General features: G+C 29.7%; 1 long non-coding RNA gene across 1 annotated transcript in view; it reads left to right on the plus strand.

Moving 5' to 3' along the window:
• LOC142332107 (uncharacterized) overlaps positions 1-13940 on the plus strand; it is a 237895-nt gene extending 223955 nt beyond the window's left edge. The window contains exons 2-3 of the long non-coding RNA XR_012758153.1: positions 12623-12762; positions 13827-13940. This is a non-coding gene — a long non-coding RNA (uncharacterized LOC142332107). The remainder of the gene's footprint in view (positions 1-12622; positions 12763-13826) is intronic.
• The last annotated feature ends 397 nt before the right edge of the window (positions 13941-14337 follow it).

Below are 14337 nucleotides of genomic sequence, written 5' to 3' on the forward strand. Positions count from 1 at the left end.
GAAATAATAAACTATTAATAGTATTAAAAAATAAATCTTAGGTAGCTTTTTATTGGTCGTAATTTTTCAGTGAATTTTCTTTAGTTTCTTCTAAAAACAATCAAAAAAAATTCTTGAAATTTAATTTTGGAGGGAGAGCAAAAAAAAAATAAATTATTCATAACTTTTTAAACATTTCTTGTTTTATTTGAACATATAATGATAATTTTAAAATAAACTTTCTACATAAATTATTGCCAACCCAAAAACGAAATATTTGGTAAACTTTTTTATGTGTCATTAACTTTCCAGTATATAATAATAAATACTCAATGTCAGGAATCAATGCCACACGCGTATTCCAATGAAACGTTATGTCAAATATGAAATCAATAGTTGAAGAACTTTTGGAGATTTAATATTTTGAACAAACGAATATTTCTATTTTTATTTAAGTAGTATCGATGATCCTATGTCACTGTCAAATGAAATAAATTTAAATGAAGTTCGGCAAAAATGTGTATATATAATTTAATAGGCGTACAAGGAAGTAATGTGGTGTCCACATCAGAGTTTTTTTATAAATAGAAATTAATATATGAAAATTTTATATTTGAACATTAATACTTCCATAAATATTAACGAATAATGTTTTCTAGATAAATTGGTTAAAACCTTTTTTTGTGAACAAAATGAAATCTTGCTTGTTAGAATGAGCTTATAGCGTGTTGGGGTATGGAAAAAATTATAATTAAATGTGACTTACAAAAATTATGTGGTCAGATAATTTTTTTTGTATTTTCAAGCGATTAAATTTAATAATTTCAATCATATTTCATCTTTCTATCAACAGATTTGAATAGATGAGGTGTTATTTTATTAAAATAATAAACATAGTTCGTTAGATTTTATATTTTTGGAGCTATTAATAATAGTTTCAGAATTTTCCAAACTATTTTATTTTGTAGAAATAAGGTTCCATACATTTAAAAAAAAATTTCATTATAATAGCTCAATGCGTTCTTATGATATAGATGTTTATTTTAAAGATATAAAATGTCGGGCAAAGGGAAAACGAGCGGTCATTTGTTCTATATATTATTTTGAGTAACTATAGAATTCGTATTGCAATTACACTTCAATTAAACAACACTGTCCTAATTGATTTATGCACAGTTTACAAACAAACAAAATAATTCTACGAGTAACAATCACTTGTTCACGATTATACATCCCGTTTCCGGAAGGGAGATATTCTCTATTAGTTTAATTAAGTGTAGTTAATGGATAAACACCACTTATTACGTAGCTATTCTTAGTTTTTTTTTTTTTTTTAATGGATTTATGGATCTGGAAAAATAGCTATCAGAGTGATTTAACGAAAGCAACCTTTATTATAATTCTGTTAAAATTTTGATCTGCCAAAAATAGATAAGAAATAAAAATCGTTTATTTAAATTAAATTTTCGAAAGAATATATGTAATTAATAACATATTTTCGTAATTGTCAAAAAAATATATTTATGTAAAATTATTTTAATACCATTTAAATTATATAATGTAATACAAGAACACTATGTTTATGTTGTGCCTTAAAATGACCGATACAGTTACTTTGAAATTAAAAAAGAGTTTTAGAATTTCAATAAAATAAATTTCAATTCATATAAAAAAAATCTTGTCACAAAGCAGAAATAGCACTTAAAAGACTGAACAGACTACTGAATAATGTGGAAAGGCCTCGAGCCTCAAAAACAAAATTATATATTCATGTGATTAATTCGATACTCCTATACGGCGCACCGGTGTGGTCCCACGCCCTCGAAGTGGAGCGCGACAGGAGATTACTTGAAAGTACGCAGAAGAAGATTTCCTTAACAGTCGCCTTTGCCTACAGATCAGTTTCCGCAGAAGCCATTTTCGTAGTGATTGGAGTTCACCCGCTCCAAAAATTAACAGTACAAATGGTTAATACTTATGAGGGGTTAGAAAAAGAAACTGCGTACCAGGAAATGATGGTCCAATGGCATACGAAGTGGAATAGATAGATGATCCCATAGACTAATTAGAGAATCCAAACCGCGGGCCGAGTGGGAATTCGGTGAATTAGACTATTGGTTTCCACAATTCCTGACCGGCCATGGGTGTTTTACAACATATTTATGTACGAGAAGAAGAGTTGAAGACTCTACATGTCCGTATTGCGGACAGAAAGACTGATCCGTACACGTGGTGTTTCTTTGCCGAAACTGGACATAAGAAAGACGGATATGCAAAGATAACGTGGGTAAGCTCTCTATTGATAACATAATATCAATAATGCTCCAAGAAGAACAAAAATGTCAAACGGTGAAGGGATACATATCGTCCATACTTAAACAGAAAGCTCAAGAGGTGAGAGGATGAAGGACAGCCTTCTGCGGAATATCCTTTCGTTTGTACACGCAAATGGGCGGTGGCGGAAGCGGGTGAACTCTGGAAACCTCAAGCCAATGATTTCTTGGGAACGGAAAAAATAAAAAAGAGAAAGAAATAAAGAAAAGACCATACCGTAGGGGGGACCAGAAATAGTTATCACCATTAGAGTGGCATCAAAAAAGATGAAAAGATACGAACCAGCGACCCGATAGATGGTCGGTAGATGGGAAGGGTCGTTAGAGTCTATAGACATCTCTTTGCGCTGAGAAGTACTTCACACCAGGGTCGGCGTAGAGAGGAGAAAAAAAAGAGACAAAAGGTCATTCAGAATAAAATTCCATCATCAGGAACTATTTTTTTTTTTATTTTTATTATGTTAAAATCTTATTAAAACAAAAAACTCCTTTGTCATGTAAATTTGTTTACGTAATATAATATAAAGTTTCATCATAGTTTAAAATTATGTCAACTTAACTTCCTATCATTCTGAGTGTCTTCATCCTTATCCAGCGTAAAAAAAAAAAAAAAAAATAAGTTCCTGATGATGGAATTATAATCTGAAGCTCTTGAACGCATGTATAAAAGAATTGTTGGTTAGTGGGTTTTTTAATTATTAATTATATAATCATACCAACTGGCCGTGTTTGATAAAATTATTATAAAATAAAATTTTGGTATGAAGTAAATGATAATATGATATAAGCAATATTATTTTTACAGATAAAAATTAATAGAATTATAAAAAACAGGGATGAAAAGTTGATTATCAATTCCTCGAACTTTACGTTTTCAACATCGTAATATTTATGAATATAAGCTATGAAAATAACTTATTTATTGAATCTTCAACTATCAGGTGGTTTGAATTTATATCAACCTACTTACTTATTGAAGATACCATGTTTCTATTTTTATATATCGACAAACACTATTTTACAAAGTTAGATAGTAACTGACTTTGAATTGAAATCGGATATACAAATTGCTCTCTTATATAAAATTTTAAATATAATAATAAAGTAATAAAAATATTACAATAATTGTGATTAAAAAAAATCTGTTGTAGACAACAAATGACTTCCTTGTACGCGTATTAAATTACGTTTATATATATATATATATATATATAACAAAATTAAAAGTACATAAAATTTTATTCCATTTGTAACTTCTGATATATATATATATTTTTTTTATTATTGAATTATTGTTTGTCGTAAAGATGTTTTTACAATCAGAGGATAATAATTATTAATAAATCAATTATTAATAATCAATAAATTTAAATAAAAAAAAAACAAAAGTTAAAAAAAGGAGATGAAGTCGAATTCGAACCGATGTGCTTTCCTATTGTAAGATCCAAATATTTCATTAATTAAAATTTTATTTGGCTATAACTCTGGAACAAATGAAAATAACTACCACTTATCGTTGAAAAGTTCTCAATAAAAGATTATTATTGCAGTTAAGAAAAATTCCAAAATCCAAATTTGTCTGGATTTTTGGCTTATTTGGACATCTTTAGTTCAGTCGTTTGAAATCAAAAGAGGAGATGAACAATTAGATGTTATAGCACTCCAAAATCCAAAATTTTAACATCCTATTGCTGATGGTTTTTGAGTTATACGAGATACATAATACGTACGTACAGACGTCACGCCGAAACTAATAAAAATGGATTCATGGAAAATCAAAATTGAATTCATTATAAAAGTTTTTACCGTTATTTCTATAATTTTCTATAAATCGATTTATATAACGAAATATAGTAATTCTTTTCTTATTAAACATGGTGTACAATTTTTCCTGTATTGATTTATTCTCTCACCAACATAATTTTTTTTTATCGGATTATTACTTTCTACAGGATTTATTTAATTTAAATACAGAATATAATTTTGTAGTTTCATTTTTGAAAGATCTTCATACTAAAAAAAAATCCCTTTTGGCATGCCGGAACGCGGAGATTTTACCGGTGTTAAGTAAAGAATAAAAAAGATTTCCACCTTGAAGTTAAGAAAAACTTCAAATTTACTCAACACGAGAATGGTTGCATGGGAAAAATGTTTCACATGTATAGCATACGACAAGCCCCATCTTCTTACAATTCATTTTGATCATCCCTTGCCGTAAGGATTGGTCACATCAAAATTTGTTTCACACAAAACTTTTAGGTAATGTTTAGAGAACTACAAACACTTTAAACCGATTCGATACTGTACCTATTAAGGAAGGTATGATTTTTTGTTTTGTTTTCGAAACCCCATTTTTTCCACTCCCTAAGCCAATGGTTAGCGATATCAAAAAACCTTACTTAAATAAGTTTTAGGCCCTTATGCAAAGAACAGTAGGAACTTTAAACGAATTCGATATTTTACTTAATAAGAAAGTTATAGCAATATTTTTTTTTTCGAAAAAGCCTCCATTTCCACCCCTATGGTCCGATTTTGCCCATTAACGAACTTGACTTAGATTTTGGGTTGTTATATTTTATGTATAAATTTGAAAGTTATTAACCCAAAATTACGGCAGTTATCGTATCCGCAAGAAAGTGAAATATAAATATATATATATAAAGTTTTGAACTGGCGGTGGTTTTATGGCTGTGGGATATGAAACGAGAAGATTTGTTGAAATTTTCCAGAAGTCGAATCATGGTACCCATTACTATAGGTAGCTTTCTTATCAAGTCTACCTAAAAATCAGTGCAAGCGTTATTATTAAAAATAATTATTTATAATCATGAAAATTGACTCGCACGGAAATAAGACAGGAGAGAATGGACTAATTTTTCATAGTTGTCAAATGTATTTATATTTTTCTATATTCTAGATCTAATATTCTAGAATAATCTAGATGTGTATGGGTGTGTGAACATTCAAATATTTTTTTGGGTCTTCAGTCATTTGACTGATTTGATGCAGCTCTCCAAGATTGCCTATCTAGTGCTAGTCGTTTCATTTCGGTATACCCCCTACATCTTACATCCCTAACAATTTGTTTTGCATATTCCAAACGTTGCCTGCTTGCACAATTTTACCCTTCAACCTGTCCCTTCAATATTAAAGCGATTATTCCAGTATGCCTTAATATGTGGCCTATAAGTCTGTCTCTTCTTTTAACTATATTTTTCACAATGCTACTTTCTTCATCTATTTGCCGCAATACCTCTTCATTTGTCACTTTATCCACCCATCTGATTTTTAACATTCTCCTATAGCACCGCATTTCAAAAGCTTCTAATCTTTTCTTCTCAGATACTCCGATTGTCCAAGTTTCACTTCCATATAAAGCGACACACCAAACATACACTTTCAAAAATCTTTTCCTGACATTTAAATTCATTTTTGATGTAAACAAATTATATTTTTGACTGAAGACTCGTTTCGCCTGACCTATTCGGCATTTTATATCGCTTCTGCTTCGTACATCTTTAGTAATTCTACTTCCTAAACAACAACAAAAAAAATTCTTCTACCTCCGTAATCTTTTCTCTTCCTATTTTTACAATCAGTGGTCCATCTTCGTTAATTTTAATTTCATGTTCCTCCATTACTATTTGTAAAATTATAATATTTGGAAACTTCTAAAAGTTAACAATTTTTTTTTTTTTAAATGTTACTAATATGTATAAGATCAATTCAAATTTTCCAGTACCTTAAATAAGTATATTAAACACACTTTTCACAACAATCACAAAAAAAATTTAAAAAATCATATATAGGTTAACCTTAAATATTTTTTTAGAAAAATTAAATATTTTTTTTAAAGATTTTAAATATCTTTTTAAAATTACAGTGCAAAAAAAGTTTATTAAATTTATTACTTTTCATAACAATTTACATACGAATTTTTATTGTTTGGCGAATTATATAACGGGAAGTTAAATTACCGTAAAACATAAAATGTCAACAAAATAAAAAAATATTCCACTGTATTATTTTAGTCATTCAATCAACTGAATTTTTTATTGTAAATTTTGATGAAAATGTACAAATTTTTGTTTGTGCAGAAAGGAAAGTAAATATGTAATGTCATTTCCAACTTTAAGTTAAGCAATCAATAATTTGGTTATGCCTGTTTCATTTGTTTTATATATATATATATATACTCTACATAAAACAGTTTTGCAGCGTTATTTATTAACATGTTTTCATTTATTAGCACAATATGGTAAATTTAAATTACAGTCAACCTAAATTAAGTTCAATATGGCACATAATTTTGTGGTGAGACAATAGCAATTTTGGGGATGCATTTTGAAATTGGGAAATTGGGGAGGTAGACAGAAGCATGAAGGATGGTCTTTGGTTTGGTTAGGTTCTGTTAATAGGATCGGTGGTCCTGGTGTTTAGCGAAAAGGGGATAGGGTGAAAATCGAGGCTTAGTGTTGTAGTCTGTGGGCGTACGCGTAAGTGGACAGGACGTTAAAATGATGTTGATTGTGGTGTTTTGGTCATGTGCAGCGTTGGTCATCGGTTCTACCATTACTTTATATCTAATGAATGCAATTATAGAAAATGTATAATTTAGCTGAATAAAATTCGTTCTGATATAAAATTTCTTTAGATAAATAAGTAATATTTTTCTTGATATGTAATTTCATTTTTCATAATTGTGTAATTTTTTTTCAGAAAATAGAAAAATGTTTTATATTTAAAAAGTAATAATTCTATACTTATAGAATTCATGAATGATATTGTTAATTATTTTATCAGTAAAAATTAGCATGTAGCTTAACCTTGGAAAAATCTATAGAGCTATTTAATGACCGTTAACATCAAAAGAATTTTGATTCTATTAACAAGGTATTTTGTTTTTTAATTTAAATGAAAACGGAAATAAAAAACTCTACAATATATGTTATAAGCGTAAACAAGCTAATTTTTTTATCTTTGAATTTTGAACAATTACAAATAATTTAAATTTGATAAAATTTGTTTTTTTTATAATCAATTTTTATATACATGAACATTGATCTATCATAAATAATTTTTTTTTTTTGTCTTCAGTCATTTGACTGGTTTGATGCAGCTCTCCAAGATTCCCTATCTAGTGCTAGTCGTTTCATTTCAGTATACCCTCTACATCCTACATCCCCAACAATTTGTTTTACATACTCCAAACGTGGCCTGCCTACACAATTACTCCCTTCTACCTGTCCTTCCAATATTAAAGCGACTATTCCAGGATGCCTTAGTATGTGGCCTATAAGTCTGTCTCTTCTTTTAACTATATTTTTCCAAATGCTTCTTTCTTCATCTATTTGCCGCAATACCTGTTCATTTGTCACTTTATCCACCCATCTGATTTTTAACATTCTCCTATAGCACCACATTTCAAAAGCTTCTAATCTTTTCTTCTCAGATACTCCGATTGTCCAAGTTTCACTTCCATATAAAGCGACACTCCAAACATACACTTTCAAAAATCATAAATAATTATTACAAATATATACAATTGTTAAAAATTTTAGTATTTAACAATTTTCATTAAATGATGTAAAAAAATTTATTAAAAATAAATTTTTATTTTTAAAAAATGAATAAATGAACAAAAGACTTAACAGTCGTAAAGATTCCAGACAAAAAACATTCCAGTGACTTATGAAATACCATAAAAAGTGCTATTTAAGCAGATTAGAACTCCAATTAAATCATAAAAAAGGAGAGTATTAGGGAGACTTTTGAAACGGAATATCACATCCAGAAGAAATACAAATTTTAAAATTGATTCTAAAACACTACGTAACTAGAAACAAAGCTAATTTTCATATTTTTCATCGATTTTCAGAAGGTTATGATTCTGTGAACAGAGAGACTCTTTTTTTATACCTTAATAGAATACGGATTTATCAGAAAATTATTCTTTTCTTTTTCTAGGATGAGAAAAAGCTCTGCCATTCACCGTCTGCCCGCGCAAGACGGTAGTGTCGGGCTTTCACCGACTAAAAACCTCCTCCTTAAACAGCAGACCGGATACCTGCCTTACAACATAACTCACCGCCTGTTGTTTCATCTGCAGGCTTCTTGTTTTGTGTTCCCTTATGTTGTCTTTCTCCTCTTGCCTTTCCCTTTTCTCGTTTCCGGCCTTCTCAAGATGGCTGAGGGAGTCTCGGGCACCACGTCAGCAGCGGCGACCATGAGGTACTCCGACTACCTCCTCGTCTAAGCTATCCCTTCCCCATCCACTCGTATTGTCCCGATGCTGCGCGCAGGCGATCCCACTAGCCTATACCTCTGACCTCTTACAGCGGATGCCGCTACCCACCATACTATAGGTGAAGTTTCAAGTCCTCTCATCTTGTAGCATCCTCTGGACAATGTTATCAGGGATTAAAAGCCGCAAATGACCGTAATTATTTTCAAAGCCTCCCATCTTTCTTTCTTTTTCCTGTTTATCGTCTGGGAATTACCGTTCAGGTATTACTACAGAGGATGAATGAGGATGATATGTGCGAGTGTAAATTAAGTGTAGTCTTGTACCGGCTCAGTTAGACCATTTCTGAGATGTGTGGTTAATTGAAACCCAACCACCAAAGAACACTGGTACTCACGATCTAGTATTCAAATTCGTATAAATGTAACTGCTTTTACTAGGACTTGAACGCTAGAAATCTCGACTTCCAAATCAGCTGATTTGGGAATTCGTGTTCACCAATATACCAACCAGGCGAGTCAAAGCCTCCCATCTGTAGCAGCGGAACACCACGTTCTCTGCATAGTCAAGCTCATTGCAGTACGGGCACGAGATATCATCCGCTCTTCTTCGATTGAATAAATACTGTCGAAAATAGCTGTGGTCCGTTGAGAACTGCGTGATTTTCATATCAGAAAATGTTGAACTTCCTTAAACACACTCTCACATAAACAACCTCTAAATTTAAATGTATGGGAAAAATAAGTGTAATTTTGAAAGTCAAAAAAGGAGTTGAGACAAGGTGATCCTATTTAATTGATTTTTAAACAAAATAATGAAAACCTTTTGGCAGATCAATGATACGGATGCGAAGACCAGATCCATAAACCAAAACGTCAAATAAAACACTTAGCCGGTCTGACGACCTGGGCTTTTAGCTAAATTATATGAATAATCAATATTACAAGTTAACAGGAATAGCCCAAATACAGGTTACCTTATAGGTGTCCTTTATCAAGACGAAAATCAAATCATTCACACAAAAAAAATAGGTAGTAGATACGGAAAATAAATGTCACCGGCCATTTTGAGTACCTAGGAGATATTATAAGCAGAAGATGAATAGATAATGTCAATCGAAAGTAGAATACTATAACTTGTTAAGCTTGGACTTCTCACCAAAGACATCTTCAGTAAGAAGAATCTATCCATTATTACGAAATTAAGACGTAAAACTGTAGTAAGGCCAGTAATCGTATATAGCAGTGCAACATTAAATTTAATCGCCCTCAAAACATTTCTCAACATCGAAAGAAGCTTTTCTGTCAAAATCTAGTGATTTTTGAGCAACAAAATTTAAAAATTTTTTGGAACAATTCAGCGTAATTAAGAACGACTCAACCAATGTTCATCAATATGTCACATCCCCAACTTCAAATTCACTACTATAGATTTACTATTCAGTTTCGTAAAACAAATAATGGTGATGCAGTTCTGGGACCGTTTTTTTTTAATATTTCAGGTCAAATCCCATAAGAAACCAGTAATAAGTCCTTAGTTTATCTTCTCAGAATTTCAACTGGACTTCATTTCAGAGAAGGAGCAGAAATAGGGATGAAATATTTCACTAGCCGTAACTTGCTAACAAAGCGTATTCAGACCATATTTATATAAACTTTTCCCATTATTTTAAGAACAACCTATAAAGTTTAGGAAAATTCTCCCAGGAGACTATATGTATTTGTAAGGAAATAACATTTTAATTAATGGTATTTTCGAACTCCTCATACCTCAAAAAGTAATGAAAATTCAATTTCACTACTCAATCCAACCGTGCCCACATTCAAACTGTTTTTTTAAATATTCATAACCATTTGTAAATAATTCTTGCCTGAATTTTGGTATGCCCTAATTTCAAAAATGTTCTTCATTTTCATTTTTTAAATTTTTTGACTGAAGTTTTTTTCTTAAACCTAGTGTTCGGTAGTGCATGTTAATAGAATGTTTCTCTAATTAAAATTTATCGATTTTTAACCGGTTGTGTTTATTTGTGTCTGCAATTTCATGTTATTCGTATATTCTTTAATATAATTGATATTTATATATTTTCTTGAAGACTAAATTTTGTGTAAAATTAGCATATCTTTTAAAATAAAAAACAGTATCTCCTTCCTTATGTAATTAACGTGATTGTAAGGTAGACCGGTGGATTGATTCTCCCCATACTCTTCCCAGGATGTTCCGTCAAATTTATCCATCTTCTTTGTGCCGAGTGGGTCAGCTACCTTTTTCCACGTAATATTCCACGTATAAAAATACAAAGTTTCATATATAAAGTAAAGGTACGATGATACCTACTTGTAGCATGCAGTTAAATATTTGATTGTACATAAAATAATTTGTAATTAAAAAAATATATATATTATTTGTGAACAAAAAGTGCAAGCGGGTAACTATGGTTAAATATAAAAGTTGCCGTTATCCATGGCAACAATATTTTTGTCTTATTAATTTTCTTAATACTGTGACCAACAGTAAAATCGTATTCAGACGATTTAAACTATTATATATAGTATAAATATAGTGACTAATAAAATGAAAGGCAAAATAATATTAGCGGCATCTCTCATTGCTGTTTGTGTAGCAGCACAGTGGTGGCGGTATGTAAATATTTAACTAAAAAAAAGTAATTGTAATTTTAATTTTACGACTATTTAATAAGATTCCGTAATTTCTTAGTAATAATTTTTTAATGGCAAATGGCTGTGAAGCAGCTGGTACAACTTTTCCAAAAGGCATTTAGTGAATATCTGTAAAATTACCTTATAGGGTTCATATAGTAGTTAACACCTTCAAGATGTAAATTCTGATTGCTGTTTTGCTTCTTTGGACACTCGTGAAAAATGAAATCGCCCCATCCACTTGTTTGGAGTTAGAACGTTATATCAGCAAATATAGTAAAAAACAGTAGTAGCTGTCACACTAATTACTTCACTGTTTGTTAATTTGTTTTTAATTCATTCTGCGAGTAAAAAAATGTGGTTTGGTTACAAACTCCAATGAAAGACTAGCAATATGAGAATCATAGTGTCAAAATATCTCGCTGAGGTGTGTGTGTGTGTGTGTGTGTGTGTGTGTGTGTGCGCGCGCGCGTGAATATCTTTTGACATTCCTTCAGCTGATGAGCAAATTGTTATTTCATTGTAATTCCAGTATGATGATCACATGCCAGAGGTTGCATAAACTTTATAAGATCTCTATTTGGACAAACAGAAAAAGAATCATGTGACAGATATGTCAGCACAATGACCAAGGTTAGAAAAAATTGTGTAGTAAGGTATTAGCAAATGAAAGATATTACGATATATGCTTGATAAATAAAAAAATAGAAATATCAAATGAATTTTATAAAAAAGTAGTTTTCTAACTGTTAACTTGCAAGATAAATTTAATTGCATATGTAGTCTAATATTAAATCTCAATTTGGTACGTGTGAAAAATGGAATAGAAATATATATTTTTACAATGAATAAAAGAGAACACCAGGCCAGTAACAAGCATGAATCAGCGCTAAGTTAAGCATATAAATTGCTATGAAAATATAATTAAAAAAATACTAAGAATCCTGGAATGTATATCCTTACTCTTAAATAAAATATAGATACTATATATAAACTAGCTATACTACATATTTACTATACTATAACTATACTATATATATATATATATATATATATATAAACTAGCAAGCAGAACCTAGTTTAGTGGCAAGGGGTATAGCAGTGGATTGACTATTATTTTAGTTGTATTCATAAGAAAAACAGTAAGGAGATTTTTTCATAGTATTGTTTATAGATATAATTATAATTTTTTATACAGTTTCTCGTTTTTAATCACCCACGTACGACTTTATTGATAACAAATAGATTAATGTTACACAAAATATAATTTAAATTAAAAATATTAGTTGATTAAAATTATAGATATTTCTGTTATTTTAGATCTCATCTATCTCAAGATGTATTTTTTAAATCATGTAATGTTACGATCAAATCTTTTTACCTTAATTCATGTGTATTATTTGCAGAACAAGACGTAGTCGTACACCTCCTCCCACACGTCCACGTCGAGTAGTATACCCAATCGGTTTCTGTCCGTTATGTAAAAAAGTAAACTGCTTAGCAATAAGGGAGAAAATAATTTATATTTAGGTTACTTCCAAAAACGGTAAGCTAATATTTAAATAATATCATATTATGAGGATAATTATTAATATAATTAAGAATAAGTAAATTTCAATGAGGATAAGTATAAATTTATTCTCTGAAGGTTTGGGCGTACATGATGCTTCTAACCTTTTACATTCCAGTAAAAAAGCTTATTTACTTTAAATGTTTATTTTGTTTTTCGTAACTAGGTTTAATCGTATAATTCATTAAACACTATGTCTAACATGTTCATCTTCTGATGAAGCAGTTGACACGTAAAATTTTATAATGTAGTTGCCTTTGGATTGGAAACTAACTCTAAGTACAGTAATTATCCCAGTTTGAAGCGAATTCTTTGTTCATATATTGATATTCTTTATTAGATTATTATTCTTATTCTTTCATTATACTTGTTTAAATCTACAAGGCGATACCGCAGAACATATCAGTAAATAGAGAGTTGTAAAGTATTCCAGTGGCGTTTATCCAATAGGAATAGTGGACAATCACCAGATAGGTGACTTGAGAAATGTGTTGAATCTGAAATAACATATATGAAGAGTTTACAGTATAATCCTGCAATAACTACTTCTATAGCAATACTATTCTACATTATTTTTAATATGATGTTGTAGCTATTAAAGCATATATCAGATGCCTTCTGCTTTCACAAACTAGAAAACAACTGTAAATTATTAGGGTTAACTGCTGTGACCTGTCTAAGTGGTTTTCGGTTATGAACATAATTTTTAATTCAATTTAATGATATGTCATTCACATGAAAAGGTGGTTATTAAATCATCTTCACTAGAAAGTGGAGCCAAATACTAACCTTCAGTTAGGTATACATGAAAAATATAAAGAACCATATTGCCTGCCTGAACAGTAATAATTAATGATAAAAAAGCCATATTTTTCCTTAAGTATTATTTCAAATTTTGTTAGTGATAAATTTCTCCACAAGTTTCATGTATTGAAATTACGAATACTAGATAAAACTATAAAAGGTGTAATTCTATTTCTAAATTTCTAGGTATATTTTTTTTGTTGTCTAATTATGTTCTTTTTCTTTGTATTTTACAGCCTTCAAAATTTTTTGTGAATGGACACATTTTGAAACAAGTGATAAAAAATAAGAATATTTATTAAACCGACCTTGGGGATTGTTCTAATTATCAATGATTGTAATAATTTGCGAATAAATTTTAATAGATCTTTTAAGAGTGATTTAAAGTAAAGCTAAATATTTTTCACGTGGAATATACTTTTTTTTTTGTTTGCTTAATTTGATTGGGAGTCTTCAACCTAATTATAGCTTTATTTTTAAAATAATAAAAATTATAGCAGAAGAAAAAGATATTAATATAAATTATATAAAGAAACATTTGATTATTTAATATAAAGAAATTTATTTTAATGTAAAAGAAAATAAACGATAGAAAATCATAAATAATATGAATTTTCTTATTTTGTAATATCAAAAGAATGAAATGAATATTTATAATAAATAAATTTATAATTTATAATTAAAATTGTAAATCCTTTTATCGGTTTTAATATATATATATATTTACTTACGGCATAAAATCGCGTG

Source organism: Lycorma delicatula, chromosome 11, assembly GCF_047948215.1.
Source record: "Lycorma delicatula isolate Av1 chromosome 11, ASM4794821v1, whole genome shotgun sequence".
NCBI classification, from domain to species: Eukaryota; Metazoa; Arthropoda; class Insecta; order Hemiptera; family Fulgoridae; genus Lycorma; species Lycorma delicatula.